This window comes from Vombatus ursinus, unplaced genomic scaffold, assembly GCF_900497805.2.
Source record: "Vombatus ursinus unplaced genomic scaffold, bare-nosed wombat genome assembly UNPS02014924.1, whole genome shotgun sequence".
Classification (NCBI taxonomy): Eukaryota; Metazoa; Chordata; class Mammalia; order Diprotodontia; family Vombatidae; genus Vombatus; species Vombatus ursinus.
In genome coordinates this window covers 1116275-1136776 of record NW_020954702.1, presented here as the reverse complement: position 1 = coordinate 1136776, position 20502 = coordinate 1116275, and positions in this window count along the sequence as shown.

The following is a 20502-nucleotide window of genomic DNA, read 5'->3' as shown; positions in this document are numbered from 1 at the left end:
AAGTACATGTGGAGAATGTACTGTCCCAGGCTTTGGGGATTTGTACAGCTGTTTTCAGAGATACTTCTAGGGACCTGAAAATTTTCAGTTCTTCCAGGGTGCTCTGATAAGGGGTGAGGTGTTTCTTCTCCACTGCCACAACAAGCTTCACCAGGTCAGCTCTCCTCCTCGCCCCAGGACCGCTCCTCAGAACTGAGACCCAAATCCAAACAGGGCAAATCAAGAGATTCCTGCCACAGCCCTGGCAAAGAGTGCTTGCAATACCCCTCTGATCAGCCACTCGATTCCCCCTCAGTCTGTTGGCCCAAAGCTCAGGAGGCAGCCACTGCCCCAGACCTAGCTTCTTCTCTCACCGCAGTCACAGACTTTTCCCACTGACCTTCTAAGTTGTCTTTGGCATTCATGGGTTGAGAGGTCTGGAAACCACCACAGCTGCCTGCAATTCGCGATTCAGTCCTCTGAGGCCTGCTCCAGGTTCGCTGCAGCCTGCGTGCCCACGCCAAACTGCGTTCCTCTCCCTGCAGGCGCAATATAACTTTCCAATCAGCCATCCAAGTTTTCTTGGGCTGGAAATTTGTTTTACTTTGTGTTTTTGTGAGTTCTGCTTCTTTAGAATTTGTGTAGAGCCATTTTTCATAGGTATTTGGAGGGGTTTGAGGGAGAGCTCAAGCAAGTCACTGCTTTCCCTCAGCTATCTTGGCTCCCCCCCCCCCCCCCCCCCGTCTGAGGGCTATTCAAGGAGGAGGGAGCAGCCATAGCTTCAACCACAAGGATACAACATAAAGTAGTAGGCAAATTCTATCTTTCTGGGTCTTAGGAATATCTCTGGTGTGTGTGTGTGTGTGTGTGTGTGTGTGTGTGTGTGTGTGTGTAGGAAGATATACTTTTTCTACTCAACAATACAGCTTCTAAATCACCACTAGTGTTTTGGCCTATAAGGCCCATAGCTGATGCCACTCAAGCAGAGTTCTGGCAAGAAGGTGTTTTCTAACTGCCCCTGACACAGACTGATCATAGGTTGTGGAGGTCTATAGTAGAACAGCATCTATTAAATCCATACTTTTTACAAATTCTACCTCTTCCTTTGCTGACCCCTAAAGAGGAACAAGCTGAAAAAGAAACATCCTAATGAGGCCAATATGCACAATTCAATATCTTAGCCATCTGAAAAGGGACCAAAAACAATCCTCATAGATGATCAGTAACTGATTCAATGGTCTTTGGAAAATAATTTTCTGTGCCCCTCAAACCAACAAAACTCTGTAGCCTAGAAGAACTCCACAGTGGTCCCATTGGACCCTAACTTAACCAGCCATTTTTCCAGTGACTCATCAGGTTATGGCTTATAATTCTCTTGCTTTTTTCCAAGCCCTTTGTTGATGAAAATCCATCTACCCTCTTACCACTCCTCCCCAGCAAAGTTTTAGGAGAGTTTTAGACTCACTTACTCTCAGGGATAAGCTCCAATTATAATCTTCACTCCTGCTGATTCTCTTCCTTTCCCTCAACTCAAATGGATTTCAACACATTTTCAATCAAAAACTCCGGATCAGAAATTATATTTCTCACTTGTAGCCTATAGGTCCTCATCTCTATCAGTATCATCCTTTCGCTTGTGATGTTACTAAAACCATAACTTGTTCCTTTACTTTCAATGCACAACCCTCACATGCTAACAGCATATTCATGTCCATCTCTAGAGTGTTCAAAGAAAGTTTATTTTTATTTTCCTTATGCTGGTGATCTGAGTATTTTAAGATGGGTTAGCAAGAATCTGGGAATACTAACCCTTATATCTTTACCTCCTCTGTCAACCTTGTTAAATAAGCTAATCCTACAGGGTTAGTGAGCCTTCCCCCCGCTTCATGTCCACCCATCTCACTGACAGGATTTCCTATATGCTGCCAGAAGTGTAATAGCCACAAGGTGGCACAGTCCAGTAGCTGACCCAAATCACCCAAAGTGGAGGCCTAATAGCCCTTCTCTTATTTCAACCACAAGATCAACCACAAGGTCATTCTGGTCCAATCCTGAAAATGGATGCCAAATGTTCTAGGCCAGGACTAACTCAAGCCAGTCCAATGATTTAGGTTTGAAACTGGGATGTAATTAAATACTTATGGATCATATAATCTAGGTAGAGCTATGGATAGAATAACCAGCCAGGAGTCAGAAAGACTTGAATCCAAATCCAGACTCAGACATCAGTTGTGTGACCCTGGGATTTAGCTTTTTGCATCAATTTTCTCAACTGTTAAGATGAAGATAATAATAGCATCTACCTCCCAGGGTTGTTGTCAAGATCAAATGAGGTAATAACTATAAGGCACTTAGCACAGAGCCAAGGGCAAAGTCATTTAAAATGCCAAAGAAACAGCTGACCACCTCAACTGGAAAGGATTTCCTTTTTCATATTGCTTGGGTATGATTAATTTTATTAAATTTCAAAGTAGAGGAAATTCAAATATGGTAATGAGATCATTTCCTTAGTTTTCCTTAAACAATTAAAATAAATAATCTAATAAAGGAGTCTTAGATAACTAGGAATGATTGAAGGTTATTTTGTAATAACAACTACATCATTTTAACATGCTTGCCCAAGTATGATAAGGTATCAATCAGAAGTATTTCCACTATGAAAATGTTGAGAAAATGGAATTATATTTAGAGTTTGAAAGCACAGTTTCTTTGATACTATTGTTTTCTAGAAATTTGAAAAGATATTAACTGATTGTTATAGAAATTATTCAACACAAGAATAATTACATTGTCCTGAGATCTTATTGAACAAGATGTACTTTTCCTATCTGATTTTTTTTGTATGATATTCTGTGCTCTCACACTGAGGCATACTATAAAGGCAATCAAATTCTACCTCTGAGATAACCTCCCTAGACCTCATTCTCCTTATCTGTAAAATGGAAGGGTTAGACTAGATGGCTTTTGAGTTACCTTTCACTTTTTAGATCTGGTCCTACAAACTATTTAATTAATTTCTAAATACCTAAAATATCCCACCCCTACCTAGGGATCAAGTTTACCTCAAACTTTACATATTTTGTTTTCCTAAAAAAAAAAAAGTGTGATGTAACAAACTTAAATATCATTACCAGAGCTTCACAAATGTAAATATGAACTTTCCAAATTGTTAAGTATTTAGTTTGGGGACATGTACCATATACAATGAGGATAGCCTTCTGTATTGGCAGAATTTATAGTTCAGGTTTCAAATTCCAGTTGGCTTAGAGACTAAATTTTGCTTGATGTTTTGTTTTACCTCTGGAAAAAAAAAAGATTTGAAGAATTTGAAATCACTTATTACCCTCTAGCACTTTGGACAAATAATTTAACCTTCATGGTACTTAGTTTCTTTTTCTCTAAAATAAGGGGTTTGGATGACCTCTAAATTCCCTTCCAGTTCTAGATCTATGAACATGTTAGTTTATGAACCTTAAGCGGAAAAAAAAGCAACATGACAATATGTTTGATTAATTCTTAAGGAAACTTCATCAAAAGGTTTTAAACATTTTTTGGGGAAAAAAGAGTCCTTAAAATGACACCTCAAAAGCATCAGGTAGGTAGGTGGTGTAAGAGGGAGACTTTAAATCAACTATTTAAATAAGACAAATATTGTAAATAGTTGAAGGAAGAGACGTCAACATTAACTATGATGATTTCATATAAACATTTGGCTGTCATATCTCTCTTCTTGGCAAGCAGGTTAATTTACCTAAAAGTCAGTATTTAGGATCCTTTGGTCTCATTATGACAACTGATTCCCATTAACTAAATTTCTATAGAGTTGTATTGTTAGGTACTGGATAAATCTAGGAGTCCTGCCTTTAATATATACTATCTGATTGTCCCTGGGCATATGACAACCTCCTTTTGCCCAAAGGAATTCTGGGATTATAAACTGCCAATCAGCATTAACAAAAGGAGCTTCCTCAATAAATATTCCCTAAACCAATGAAATCATAAGTCAAGATCAAAGCACAAGCCAATCCATAGCTCTCTAGCTGAGATTCATTTTTAATTCTTTGGAGAATACTGAATTCATGTCTTGCTGTCATACAGCAACACCAATAGAATGATGATATTAAAAAGATAGGCTTTGCTTTCATGGAAAGCTTGGGATTAGCAATTTAGCTTTGCAATTTCCTTAAAGCAGTCTAACCTACTCTCTTCCTCCTGTTCAATTCTGAACCCAATTCATTGTCCATCTCTATGTTTTCCTAGATAGGCATACTGATGAACAATCTGTACAGGAAATCTAACTAAATGTATATCCTAATTAGAGCAATCAACATTATTCATCTATGTGGATGGAAAGCTCCTCTGAGTGAGTATAGTTCTCTTCCAGGATGTTCAGTAGGGGTTCAGGGCTTGATGCAATCATCCTAATATAATCTTCAAACAGGAATATTTGGAGAATCTAACCATCCACAAAGAAACCCGCTTGAGCCTGGACTCTGCACCTATTCTAATCCATCACTGTGGCAAGCACTCAACTCCCTGTTTTATACTTCAGATGATATTTATGATTGTTGGTCAAGATCATTTCTGTTGTTATGTATTTTTGAGAAATTCTGGGTGATTTAAAGATTTTTGTTGAAATAGAACCTATTAGGCAGCATTTTGATCTACCATACCAAATCCTTTTTTCATTATGAGCAAACGATAAGTGCAATGGGATCTGATACACTACAGTTCATTCATATCAATCATAAAATGATGAAAGCTATGGTCCGTACTTACAAATCTTTCTAAAGGAAAACTTGCTTGTTCCCTTCTAAAACTCTAATCAAGGGTGTCCTTGATTTGTTTGTAGATAACTCTCATGGAGGTTTTGTATACATCAGAGAAGTTTTTGGAGACAGAGATTTATAAGGTTCAAAATTTTTTTCATGCCTTTGGTTTCTTCATCACCTTCAGATACCTTATATATAAATCTCTTGATGCCCTCATAATTGTATCACCTCCTGCATGAATATCCTCTGCATACAGTTGTTCCTATCTATCTGTTTTCCTGAACATTTATACTATCACAAAATTGAAAGGTATGGAGAATTTACTATCCATATTGCTTATTATTTCTTGATTATAAAAATTATTTAGTAGACCTTCCACTAACAAAGTATTTCCATACATAAGTCAAAATTATATAATATTCATTGAGTGGTGTAATATAAAAGACAAATTTGTTCTGTGACATTCTGATTCATGGAGATCAAACACAGAGTTCAATTTGAAGAAGAATTCCCTGTAAATGATAAGGCTCTTCAGATGCTCCTTTTTGCAGCTGACATTTTGCTGATTGCATAGAGCCCCAAAACACTACAAAGTTTGCTTGATGAAATTTACAATCACCCAAAAGAGCATAATCTATCAACACAGAATTTTTTTTAATTTTTTGCTTTTTGTTGAGGTGATTACTTACTAGCTGTGCGACCCTGGGTCTTGCCCAGGGTCGCACAGCTAGTAAGTGTTAAGTGTCTGAGGCTGGATTTGAACTCAGGTCCTCCTGAGTCCAAGACCAGAGCTCTATTCACTGTACCACCTGGCTGCCCATTAATACAGAAATTTTTTTAAAAAGCTGATAAGTATAATGAGGGGACTGGCCAATGAGGCCCCAGTCTTACAGCATGAGTACTATGGTTTGGTTTGGTTTGGTTTTTGGTATCAATCCATCTGAAAACTTGGCAAGCCTGTTCAAGAAATTCATAATGGAGGGGACATTTCAAAACCTGTGCAAGTATCTTTTGATTGTTTTCTGTCAGTTTATAGCAAAGTGATGGAAAACCCTTTAATTAGCTCCTGAACCAGAATTAAGAATGCATACAAAAGACTTGAAGGAATAGGAAAAATTCTTTGATGGATTTTGAGTCAGAAGGAGGAAAGGCTATCAGTATGGGAGAGAGCCACTTCTATCCAGTTGCCATGTGGCCTTGAGTATATAGTACTGCCATGTCTATTGTGTTCAGTCTTTCCTGACATTAGGTGAATGAATATCAAAGATGAAATGGATCATAATACAATCTTACGAGCTTTGAAATGTTGGGAGAACCATTAGGGACCCAGCAAGCGTAGCTACAACAATGAAATTCAATGAGGAATCAGTCCTGAGGAGCAAACTACCTGGCCCAGCCAAGCAGTGAACTGACCTACTAATCAAAACATTGTGTCCTACAAGCAATGGAGCAATTCATGCATTGTCTCTGCCACACCCACTAGTGGACTTGGTGGGAGAGAATGTTGGTAGCCACCACTTTAAATCCATTCTCCCCAAGAACTGAGGCAGTAGAAGAAAGTGAACTTCCAATTTCATAGGTTTTTATACTTTGGTTCTTGCCACATTTTATTACTAAATATTCCTTCATAAAAACTAATTTATGCTAGTTGGTTAATTAATATTGGGAAAAAAGCAACTCTTCAAAATGACATTAAAATCTTAATCACTTTTTAGATGACATCGAGGAGATGATATATCTGATCTATTTATATTCAAGTTAGCTCACTGGTTAGATTGTATTGAGACAATCATTAACTGGCATTGTTTTCTGGGGGAATACACATCATGTGAATGATAGAACTAAAGAAACCTCCAACTCCTTAGGGTTACTCCTTAAGGGTTACCCCTTAGGGTTACCCTTCTGATAGAAGTAGTAAACTTCTTTCAGGATCTAACCTTCTAGTCAGTGTGAGCTTGGGAGAGGGAACTCAGAATTTATATATGTGTGTGTGTGTGTATATATATATATACACATATATACATATATATGTACATATATATACACATATATACATACATATGTGTGTGTGTGTATATATATATATATATATTACTTAAAGAATGACTACAGTATAGCATAATATTCCATTGAAGGAACAACCTAAAGAATGCATTCATCAATATATAAGTCTGGAATGGACACTGAAAATGGACAATTAATTTAGTCCATAATAGAAGAGGAGGACAATGGACCAACTTGCCTTTGGGACATAGCAAAATTATTTTAATCACTTCAAACTTTTCCCTAAAAGAAAGGCCATATTTTTAATATCAATATTCTTCCAAAGTGGTTGAGTGGCTACAAATCATGACATACTACAGTCTTCAAAGAACTGAAATTGAAGAGCACCCAAAAGGTAAAGGAGAGGTGCATGGTGTAAGCAGACTGGAACATGTTCCAAATAAAGAATCATTAAGTAAAACGAAGTAAAAGATGTCATAAAAAAAACTAATAAACAAAAAGATAGGCTGGTCTTATGGCAAGAACAAGGGAAAACTGCTGGCCAGCCTGTGTGCTTTATTGGTATACTTTAGAGAAAGCAAGGAAAGTCCCCAGTGTATTAGCTGAACCCACTGTGATGAGTTTATAATGGAGCACTTTCAGAAGTTGCACACAATGGGCAAGATGTATTGCAATCTCTATCACTGGAGGGAATTCACACATCAATGACATCATAGATCCAAATAAGTCCTTATGTAGTCTATAAATGATAGTTGTCTTTGTGGAAGCCACAATTCCAATGGGTGCATTTTAGAAAATTCCCTTTTATTTTTCTTCACCTAATCCACTATTCAATAACCCATGTGTGTGAATGAATGGATTAAAAAAAGTATTTATTAAACACTTAATATTTGTCCAGCACTGTGCTAAATGATAAAGATACAAATACAGTGTCCCAAAAGCCTTAGCACTATTTTGAACTAATAAAATCTAAAAGCGAACTAAGATTTTTGGGACACCCTTCATTATTTTAAAATGAGATAACAACCTCCTCCTCCCTACCACCTCTGCTCAAGTCTCCTACATTGTAATTGGAGAAGACTACACATATTAAAAAAAATTCAGCTGCAGGGCAAATGAAACATCCTAAAGATTTAGAGATGGAGTGGATGGCAAGGACTGGGGTTTTTAGTATGCACCAGCAGGTCAGATGACAGTCCAAGGGTCTGAAGAACATAGAAACAGGGCAAATGATAATACCAGTAGGACTTGAAGACACAGTGATAGGATAGATGGGAAGGCCTCATGGTCTTCCATCTCACTGAAAAGCTTATAGCTGGTGACTGACAGTTCATCTAAATGGTACGAACATCTATGAACAACTTGCTCATCCCATTTGGCTGCTTGAATCCGGACTGGGCAGCCAAGGGGTCAGTAGATTATTTTCAGGATTCTTAACACATTACTATTGTTTGGTCTTTTTTTTCCCACTTAATTCAAAATGTTTGTTGGCATGAATCAGTCTTTCTGCTAATATTACTATCTGAGTCCTTGCCAGATAAATTATTTGCTTTCATTTTGTTTCAGTTTCTAATTCAAAAGTTCTATAAACATGATAATTTCTTTTTATGTCAAAAGCCAATTAATTTTGAATATTTATGTCTATGGTAATCTCTAAAGAAGGTTTTAGGTCTAATCAGAGAAAAGGGACACATGGGCAAGTAGACAAAATACAAGCTTGAACAATAGGATACTTAACTCTACAGTTTTTGTCTCCTTTGTTGACTATGAAATGCTGTCAGAAAGGCATTGAATGTCCCTCTCCTTTATTATAGAGGTTAAAAAGAGAAGTAAAAAGGACTTTCCCTCTCTCATCTAAATGTACCCTTTAGCCCCATACTTTTAATTTTTTTAAAAAAAAAAGATATAAATTCTCTCCCACTCTCTCTCTCTCTCTCTCTCTCTCTCTCTCTCTCTCTCTCTCTCTCATGCCACAAAACTGAAAGTTCTCGAAGTGCCAGTGTCTCTTTGGGAAGAGATAGAGAGATTAGTAAAGAGTTGCTGAGGCAGCATTGGAGTAGAGTTTGCTTGGAGAGATCTGAGGCTGCTGAATCATGTAGAGACATATTCTTTTTCACCTCTCTGATCTGGTTCCTTTTTATTTTATTTTTCATAGTAGGGGAACAAGAACATGGTGAAAATGAATCATAACTATTATTACTACAATTATTATTACAAATTTGTATTCTAACTTTGTTCAATGACTGTCTCCAAAGTCACTTCTGGTGACTATACTGTTGCATGATTCATTTGGAAGAACTTTTATTAGGTCTGTCGGTCTTTAGAGCCTGAATGAACAGTATCACTATCAGAAGAGACCACAATTTTAAAGAGAAGGTATATTTGAAGCCTGATATATCTGGGCTGAAGGCATGGAAGGGGGCTGTGGGGAGTGAGTTCTGTGTCATAGCTTCTGTACAAATAAATATGCAATTTTAAAAAAATCTACCAGTAATTAGATATATTAAATCAAACAGCTTTTTAGCAGCATGGCCATCTAGGGCTAGCAGGTTCTAAATCAACTACCACGGGTCTGATTGACCTTGGCAGTATTACAGGGTCATATTTTCACATGGCTGAACTGTTCCTGAACAATTTCTCCTAAGTACTGGGTACAGATAGTCTTTTCTTCAACACTAGGCATACATGTCTTATCTTTCGACCTATTCTTTCTTTGGTTTCAAAAAAAACCCGTAACCATTGTGTGATAGGCAAAGGCAATGTTACTCCTTGATTCTATTTTAATTGTTTTGGCTTGCTTCCTTTTCATTATTTTTTGTGTTTTAAATGTTGATCTGACTGTTGTTTAGTACTTCAGATGGATTCAGGTACTTTGTGACTAAATGAAAATATATAGTTTGTTTGGTTTAAATTTTTTTTATTATGAACTTGACAAACATAAACAAAGATGAAAGTTTCCAAATACAAATAACTGAAGATGATTATATATTAAACTGTGGATTTTATTCTATACAGCTTTTTAGAAAGTATATATGAAATTTTACACAGCAGTACCAAACTTGCCTAGCTTGTCTATGTCTCCTTTGTGAACTTTGCTTCTGTGTATTTTTTAAATGTTTCAATTGATGCTCTCTTCTTTCTTTTCTTCCATTTTTGCATTTTTTTCAATTCACCCCCTCTCCTACCACTCTTTCCCCTTCCCCAAAACAAAAGACAAATTTACACATTGCTTATATCTGAAAATATGTCTCTTTATGTATCTCTGGTCCTCTGACCAGAGTATGATTCATCATTCTTCTGCAGTCATAATTTGTCATTGCGATCTCAGTTTTAAATCTTTCAAAATCATTTCATTTTATAATATTGCAATCATTATATAAATTCATCTCCTATTCTGCTCTTCCCTTTGCACCAGTTCATATAAGTCTTCCTAGGTTTGTCTGGAAAGACATCTGTCCCTTTCACTATTTCTTGCCACACAATATTACACAATGGGAGAACTACCCAACGAGGGGGGAATAGACTAAAAATTTAAGTGGTTCTACAAAGCCTTCACTCCACCAAGCCTGCTTCTCAATTCGGCATCCTCAATGCATGGATTCTGTCCCTTATTTACAGAACACAGTATCTCAGCTGCTAGGTTGATTCACTAATAGGCTGAATCACTCAGATTGCTCTTTGGGTTTGCTCTAGAGCCTCATCTAGCTTGGCCGAACACAGAGAAGATTTTGCCATGGATTCTTCATCACTGGATCTCTAGTGGCTCCCGTGATTTCAACTTTACAATGTCATTCTATCTCTAATATTCCCTTACCTAAAAGTAAGAAAGAATAGACACAACAGGGACAGAAGCAATAGAGGCATCAACGAGGCTTCAAAGCCGTGCATCAACAAAGCCTACTGTGTTTTTTCCTCTTTCCTGGAATTGTCAGGGTGAGAAAGAGGCAATTTAGCAAATTAACGTCTTTTGTATGCACCCAATTCCAGTTTAACAGCCAACAAAAAGGCTATTCATCATATGTTAACAGGAAACAGTCACTGGAAACCTGTGCATGCTCTGAAGTGTAGGACCAGGCCTGTCCATTCCTTGTCACCGACTCCAGAAGGAGAGTCACAGAGGCTGGCAACAGGCAGTGTATTCCACACATGCTCCCTGGACTGGGCCTTCATAAGACAGTCCCCTCCCCTCCATTATAATTATATTACATTCCTATACCATATCCTAATTGATAGTCATGTAATTTTTCTCCCAGATTCTTTGCTACAACAAAAAGAGCTGTTATAAATATTTTCTACATATAAGTCCTTTCCTATCTTTAATCTCACTGGTATGTATGCCTAGTAGGGTTTTTTTCCCTTTCCTTTCCTTTCTTTCTTTGCTGAATCAAAAGTTATGCAGATTTTAGTGACTTTATCAGTTAGTAGTCAATCTGCAGTTATGTGCCAGATACCATAGGAAGGCTGCAGATACAAAGAAAAGAAAAACAAAAAAGGAAAACAAATAAAAACAATACCTCCTTTCAAGGATCTCTCTCTCTCTCCCCCTCTCTCTTTGATATATGAATGTAAATTAGAATTATTCTGAGGGAAGTTGCTAAAAATTAAGGACTGGAAGAGGCTTCTTAAAGAAGGTAGTACTTTAACAGGATCCGTATTTGCATAAAGAGCATGTTGTAATTGTTTTTATAGAATTCCTGATTATGCTTGGTTCCATTACTTTTTCTGAGAATGTTACTGAAATTTTATATTTAATAACTATTTTTATTTAACATTTTGAGTGTTTCATATTTTTTTAAAATATTTCTCCATTTCATTTATATCCATTTTGTGTGCATAATTTCTACTAGTTTCCTTTATTTGTTGTGAATTCTCTTTTCTCTTTAAAATTTTTTTTGTTTTCCTTTCTTTTCTTAGTTGAATCAAATAGCTTGTCTTTTTATTGTTCTCCCCGCCCCCCCCCCGAGAATTCAGCTTCCAGTTTTGGCAATTTTCATCTCTCCTTTGATTTCTAGAATTTGTATTCTTGTGTTTAATTGTGAGTTTTCAATTTGTTGCTCTTGTAGTTTTTCTTTTATTTACATGTCTAATTTATTCTTGTGTTCTTTTTCATTTTTGTTGATGAAAACATTTAAGAATATGAAACTTCCCTTAAAGTCTGGTTTAGTTATAGCCCAAAAGTTTTTGTGTGTTATCTCATTGTTGGCATTTTAAGAAATTAAATAATCTATTGTTTCTATGATCTATTCTTTGATCCATGAATTATTTAGAATTTTATTATTTAGTTTCCATTTAAGTCTGAATCATTTCTTCAGGCAGTCTTTAGCAATTAAACTTTTTATTATATTGTGGTCAGGAAATTTTTTGTTTGATATTTCTGCTTTTCCTCATTTGTTTATGAGATTTTTTCCATTATATCACATATTCAGTTTTTGTAAAGATGCCATATAGAGCTGAGAAATATACATACTCCTTTCAATCTCCATGTAGTAATCTCCAGAAAGCTAACTTTTCTAAAATTCTGTTTAGGTGCTAACTTCTTCATCATTTTCCATTTTGTTAGATTTATAGTTATTTTTCCACAACACAGGGGTTAGGGGCATGGAGCCATTGTAAAATTTGGTTATATATATTTTGTTTGTTTGTTTGTTTTGTTTTGCAAGGCAATTGGGGTTAAGTGACTTGCCCAGGGTCACACAGCTAGTAAGTCTTATGTGTATGAGGCCAGATTTGAACTTAGGTCCTCTTAACTCCAGGGTCAATGCTCTATCCACTGCACCACTTAGCTGCCCCTTGGGTATATTTATAGTAGCAAAAGATAAAATATATTGATATTATATAATACTATACATATATTTTATGCTTTTCTGAGTTTCTAAACTTTTTCTGGATCATCTGCTGGACTTCATGTGTTATCTGCAGCTTCTGTAAAACTCCCCCAAAGTTCCCATCTTATTTCTTATGTTGACCCACAGTATATCAAAACCATGATGGGTAAAGTCATGATGTAGAAGGTATAACTGCATTTTAGTCTGAAAGGGACATTATAGATGTCCTCAATTGTTATAATTTAGTTGTTTTTCTCCCTGTAATTTGTTTGGTGTCCTAATTAATTCCATTTATATATATATATATATATATATAATTTATATTTCATTATCTACAATGTCTTTAAGCACCATGTACTTTCCCTGATTATTTCTTTAAACCATGTCAATATTTATTGTTGTCTTGTGTAACACGGTTACCATCCCTGTTTTATTTTTAACTCATTTGATGCATAATAAATTCTTCTCCAAATATTAATTTTTACTCTGTGTGAATCTTTGTTTCAAGTGTATTTCTTGTTAATATCTTAGATTCTGCTTCCTAAACCATTCTGTTACTTTCCTCTCTTTCATGGATGAGCTCATCCCTTTCATATTCATAGTTATGACTATGAATTTTTTCCTTCATCCTTTTCTCATTTCCTTTTTCCTCTCTTTCTGTCTTCTTCCTCTTTCCTCTCTACCACCTTCTTTAGAAATAAGAAAGAAGATAAATAAAAGGAATATTGGTAAAGCAGTCTACCCTTACTTTTTGCCTTTTCATCCAGCCTAGACCCTAATCACTGATTAACATACTTTTTCTCCTTTTCTTCTGTCTTCATGATCTACTCTTTGAAGATGAAGCTTGTTTTGCTTATGATTATTGCCTCCCCAAATCTACCATCCTTATTAAACCCAACTCCTCTCTTGTTCTCTTCCATATGTTTCTCTGTTAAGTTGATATATTTCTATATCAAATTCTTTGTGTGTTCATTACTTCTTTGTCCAGGTTCAAGACTGAGGTTTGTGAGATGACCACTCCTTCCACAGTATTTGTATACCCTTTTCCTCATGTATCTCAGTTAGGAAAAATATTGGATTCCTACCCCTTCTTTCTCATTTCTTCCATAAAGTAGCAATTTTTCTTCTTTTTTCTTTCCTCTGCTAAAACCAACAAGCTGGAACAAAACCCTAGGCCCTGTATTTGGTTTTCTTTTGCCACTCTATAAATATCTGTTAAGCATTTATTATGTACCAAGTACAATATTTGTAAAATGAGATGGAGAATGAAATGCCAAACCATTCCAGTATCTTTGCCAAGAAAACCCCAAATGGGTTTTCATGAAGAGTTGGACACAACTGAAACAACTGAATAACAACTATATTAAGAGCTGGGGGTACAAAGGCAAAAGACCTTTCAGAAGGTCACAACCTAATGAGAGAGACAACAAGCAAACACATACACACACACACACACACATCCAGCAGGATAAATAGGAGTAGTGTTTTATTGAATTTAATTATTTTATTCTTTTATATCTTGTCACAGAGAAAGTTGTTTTATTACATCTTACAATCCATGAGTGGTTTGCCACATTTTAATATGAAGCCTGAATCACTGGACTGGACTGAGTTAGATTATGCCCAGAATATCAGCCCTTTCCTTTTTGGAATATCGTATTACAGGATTTTCTTTCCTTTATATTAGTTGCAGCATAGTCCTGTGTGATCCCAATTGTGGTTCTGTGGTACTTGATTTTTTTTTCAGACTACTTGCAACTACTTACAGTTTTTCTCAATTGTGAAATTCTTGATTTTAGCTGTGACATTTCTGAATGTTTTCAGGTTGGATTTCTTTCAGGTAATCAAGAGATTCATTCCATCTTCATTTTGTCCTCTGCTTCTATAGATCTGAACAGTTTTCTCTTATGATTTATTGAAATATGGCCTGCAGGCTTTTTGTTTTGTCACAACTTTAAGACTTGTCAAGAATGCTCCTCTAATGCCAATACTTCTTAGTTTGGGTTTGATGTCAGAATAAAATGAATACTCCCAAGTCATTGAACATTTTAAAATGGAGGTTTACTTTGCCCTAAACCAGCAAAGATATGCAACAAGGATAGAGTGGCACTTGGTTTCTCTGAACATGCCCCTTCCCAATGCCCAACCCTTTTTGTCTTCAATTGGAAAGATATCTGATCAATAGGTCTTCAGAGTATGGCAATGTATGTTATCTTAGGCAGTCACAAAGTCTGAGAGGCTCAGAATCTGGATAGCTGGGACATTTTATGCCTCTGTATGAACAGGATGCTTCACCAGGGGAACTGGGGCAAATCAGGTCCCAGGGGCAGCTTTGTCTTCTTTTAGGTAAAGTTTCTCCATGTAGTGAGTGGGAAGAAAGAAGTTGCATGAGGGAAACCTCTCTCCTATTACAGGACAGCAGTAAATTTTTAATTACTTATCCTTACCTCTTTATCAATTCAGTTGTTTTTGATAATAGGTTCTTTATATGTTCTACTAATGCTCAGTTTTTTTACTTTGTTCTAATATTTCATATTGTTCCATGAAATCATTAAGTTCAGTTTATTCCATTCAGTTTTTCAGGGGTTCTACTATTTAAGTAAGATCTTCTATTTTCTTCTCTAAAGTATTTATTACCCTTCCAATTACTTTCTTGATTTCTCTTATTCCATTTTTGTCTTTTTTCCCCCATTTCTTCTACCCATTATTAGAGTCCTTGTGAATAAGCTATTCTTTTCTCTGAGGCTCTGCTTATACTTGTGGAGTTATTCACTTCTGAGTTTACCCCTTAGTCTTCTTTTAACCCAGAGTATTTCTTCATTGTACTCAGAATTTTCTTCTGTTTATCCATCTCTCTAGTCTTAGTTCTGGGATTCAAATTTTGTGCCAAAGCCAGGCTCTTCTTTCTATTACTTTTGGTTGATGTGGTCAGACCCCACTTGGTCCTGTTCACTCTGCAATTTATATGTCAATGCAACTATGATTCTATGTCTCAATTCCCTCTCTCCTATCAAATTCCCAATTGAGATTCAGATCTATCCCTTCCTCTGGTTTTAACAGGCCCTAGTCAGATATTAGAGATCATGATAGTCTTCAGGGACTCCTGCAAGGCCTCATTCCAGTTGTTGAGCTGACCATTTCTACTGCTGTGGGTCAGAGCATTCCAAACTATGTATTGACTAGCCCTGTTTTCTTGCCTAGTGACCTGTCAGGTACTAACTGTCCCCTACAGCTGTTGCAACAGACCAGGGCACAGATCCCATTGACTTCAGGCCCCATTAGAGGAGCTTATACTGGCTTCATGACCCACTGGCATGTCCCCAAAATACCCTCAGACTTCAGGCCCCATTTACCAGAAGTCAGGCTGGCTTCCAAACCCCTCTCCTCCTTTCTGGATATAAAAGCTTACTGGTACTTTTCTTTGTTGTTAATAATTGTTCCAAATGGTTCTTTTCAGATCTCTGTTAGGGTATTAGGAGAGAGAGCTGACTTTCTCTAGGACTTTTCATGTTACCATCTTAACTGGGTAAAACTATTAATTATTAATTTTAAATTTCTCTTTCAGTTTAAAATTTTTGCCACATCCAACATGGTACAGTGAGAAGAAAACACCAGAATAGAAGCCCCAGGTTACAGTCCTATTTCTGTCACTCAACTAGCTGTGTGATCTGGATCAAGTTATATATTCTCTCTAGGTCTAACTTTCCTTATCTATAAAATGAAAAGTTGAACTATATGAACTAAAGTCCATTCAAATTCTAACATTATATATTTTATTTTATTCTTTATATTTATTTTGAAGAGGAGAGAAAAAATAGACAAAATAGGAATTATATAAAAATACTTTAAAAATTATTACTGCCTTCCTTCTTTGAAGCATCCATTTTTAATGTATAGATGATATGTATGTTAATATAAAACAAGAATTTTGTGCAGAAATTATCTAAATGGATCAGAGTAGAAAATTTTTCTTTGTAACTTTAAATAATATCAACATAAGTTTTAAATTACTTCCATTTTTATTTCACAATTTTCCTTTTTTTCAAGATGTGGTATAGAATCTAATTATTTAGGTTAACATTGACAAAATTTTTTTTATTCTAACATTTAAATGGGCATTTGTTTTAATTTCTCTAAAAATTAAAACTTTTAACAGATACTACCTCATTAATTTCCTCCCATTTGCTTAGACATCCCAAAGTATTAAAAATTAAAAATGTTTTGGGCACATTTAATATATGCTAGTACAGTGTCTTGACCTTTATATCAGGAATTATCAACCTTCTGAAATATGAAGCCAAGATCCTGGTTCATTTTCTTCTGTTGTTCAGGAGAAGGATCTACTCAGGGTAGGAAAGGAGAATAGTAAGGTTCTGAACCACTAACTGAAACTGTTTCCCTCATACATTCCATTGATTACCAATTTATTAAGGTTAACAAGATCCTCTTTCAAAATGCAAACATCTCTCTGCCTTAGGGTTAAACTTAGTCATCTACAGCTATTATGAAATGTTTTAGTAAAATCACTTCTAACACCTGGATAATATTAATGTCTTAAGATGAGAGGAACTTTGTGGCAGAGGACAGAAGATTGCTATGGGAAATGGAATGGTGTTTTGAAAGTGTAAGAGATTTCAGGAGACGGCAGACTTGGGCGAGATGAATGAAGTAGGGGGATTAGACAACTGGAGTGTAATATGAGAACACTGGAAATCTTGGAGCTTAAAAAAGGAGTGCTGAGGGGCCAGGATGGGAAGGGGTACAGAAAGAAAATAGGAAAGGATCAAAGACAAACAGCCTACTTTGTTATTTTTCATTGGATCCTAACCCATATCCTGCTAAATGCCACTAAAAACCACCTATTACGTTACTTTTGGAACACCTGCCATAGGTTGTTGATAGTTATTTAATAGACTATTTCACTTGTTCTGAACAGACAAAGGAACAATAGCCTATAGATGTAGCTATTTGTTCTGTGTGATTGTATGCTGTGATTTCGTTGATGAGATGAACTCCAAATGGAGAAACTTCCTTCACTAATGTAGACTAGCACTTTGCCTGCACAGTAGAATGCCCTGCTGTGCCAGACAGAGGATCCCAAATCCTCTACAATCTAGGCAGGAAACAGGCCTTGTAGTTTGATTGGAAAGAACTCGTATTTGACTTATATAATAGTGAGATTCTAAGGAAATTAGGGATGTCATCAAGAGAATGTAGGCACTGTGACTGTGGCATTCTAGACTCAACAATCATCTATGGTGTTTTAATGTTAACTGGGACCAACTCCAACTTTCTCAAAGTACTAGCAGAATATGGTATGTATCAATATGAAGCCAAGTAACAATGCCGTGAGAATCCATACTTTCTGTGCAGAAATTTACCCAAAAAATGAAAGATAATTTTGTCAGGGAGTACCAAGGAAGAATTGAATTGTCCAGATCAAGAAATTCAATTTTTGAGATCTTTCGATGGTTACTTATATTTTTGTTATTTTTTTCAGATTTTATTAATTTATTTATTTTTAGTTTTCAACTTTTTCACAAGATTTTGAGTTCCAAATTGTCTCCCCATTTCATCTCTCCCCCCACCCCAAGATAGCATGCATTCTGAATATCCCTTCCCTAATCTGCCCTCTCTTCTATCTCCCCCCCTTCTCTTATCCCCTTCAATTTTCCTGTAGGGTAGGGTAGATTTCTATACCCCATTGTCTGCATATTTTATTTCCCAGTTGCACGTGAAAAGAATTTTTAACATTTATTCTTAAAACTTTGGGCTCCAAATTTTCTCCCTTCCTCCCTCCCCAACCACCCTCATTGAGAAGGCAAGCAACTCAATACCAGTTATACACGTGTGGTCATGCAAAACACTTCCATAGTGGTCATGTTGTGAAAAACTAAGTATATTTCCCTTAATTCTATCCTACCCCTTATTTATCCTATTCTCTCTTTTGACCCTGTCCCTCCTTAGAAGTGTTTGCTTCTGATTATTCCCTCCCCCAGTCTGCCCTCCTCTCTACCATCCCCCTGCTCCCTTGTCCCCTTTGCCCCTATTTTCCTGTAGGGTAAGATAGATTTCTATACCCAATTGAGTGTGTATGTTATTCCCTCCTTAAACCAAATCAGATGAGAATAAGATTCACTCATTCCCTCTCACCTTCCCCCATTTCCCTTCCACTGTAAAAGCCTTTTCTTGTCTGTTTTACGTGAGATAATTTACCCCATTCTACTTCTCCCTTTCTCCTTCTCCCAGTATAATCCTCTCTCACCCCTTAATTTTATTCTCCAGATATCACCTTTTCATTTTCAATTCACTCTGTTCCCTCTATTTATCTATCTATCTATCTATCTATCTATCTATCTATCTATCTATCTATCTATCTATCTATCCATACATACATATAATTTTTCCCCTCCAGCTACCCTAATACTGACAAAGGTCTCATGAGTTACAAATATCATCTTTCCACGCAGGAATGTAAACAGTTCAACCTTAATAAGTCCTTTATGATTTCTATTTCATGTTTATCTCTTCATGTTTCTCTTGAGTCTTGTATCTGAAGGTCAGATTTTCTATTCAGCTCTGGTCTTTTCATCAAGAATGCTTGAAAGTCCTCTATTTCACTGAATGACCATTTTTGCACCTGAAGGATTATACTCAGTTTTGCTGGGTAGGTGATTCTTGGTTGTAATCCTACTCCTTTTGACTTCTGGAATATTATATTCTAAGCCCTGTGGTCCCTTAATGTAGAAGCTGCTAAATTTTGTGTTATTCTGATTGTGTTTCCACAATACTTGAATTGTTTCTTTCTCGCTGCTTGCAATATTTTGTCCTTCACCTGGGAGCTCTGGAATTTGGCTACAATGTTCCTAGGAGTTTTCTTTTGGGGATCTCTTTGAGGAGGTGGTTGGTGGATTCTTTCAATTTTTATTTTACTCTGTTTCTAAAATATCAGGGCAGTTTTCCTTGATAATTTCTTGAAAGATAATGTCTGGGCTCTTTTTTTGATCATGGCTTTCAGATAGTCCAATAATTTTTAAATTCTCTCTCCTGGATCTGTTTTCCAGGTCAGTTGTTTTTCCAATGAGATATTTCACGTTGTTTTCTATTTTTTTCATTCTTTTGGTTTTGTTTTACAATGTCTTGATTTCTCATAAAGTCACTAACTTCTAATTGCTCCATTCTAACTTTTAAGGCAGTATTTTCTTCAGTAAGCTTTTGGACTTCCTTTTCCATTTGACCAATTCTAGTTTTTAAGGCATTCTTCTCTTCATTGGCTTTTTGGACCTCTTTTGCCATTTGGGTTAGGCTATTTATTAAGGTGTTATTTTCTTCAGTATTTTAGGGGGTCTCTTTTGGCAATCTGTTGACTTGTTTTTCATGATTTTTGTGCATCACTCTCATTTCTCTTCCCAGTTTTTCCTGTACTTCTCTTACTTGTTTCTCAAAATCCTTTTAGAGCTCTTCCATGGCCTGGAATGGAATCATATTTTTCTTGGAGGCTTTGGATGTAGGAGCTTTGACTGTGTTGTCTTCTTCTGGTATGTTTTGATCTTTTTTATTACCAAAGAAAGATTCTACAGTCTGACTTTTTTTGCACAGTTCGCTCATGATCCCAGTCAATTACTTGAGTTATAAACACTTTGTTAAGGTAGGAGTCTGCTTCCAGTGTGGACAATGCACAGTCCCAAGCTTAGGGGGGTTTATGCAGCTGTTTTCAGAGATACTTCTAGGGACCTGTAAATTTTCAGTTCTTCCAAGGTGGTATTATAAGGGGCGTGGTGTTTACTCCTTTCCTGGCCTGTGCTCTGGTCTATGAGTAACCACAAGCACTCTTTTCTGCCTTGGAACTATGAGGAGGATTCCCTTTCCAATGCCACAACAAGCTCCACCATGCCAGCACTTCTCCTCGCCCCAGGATCGCC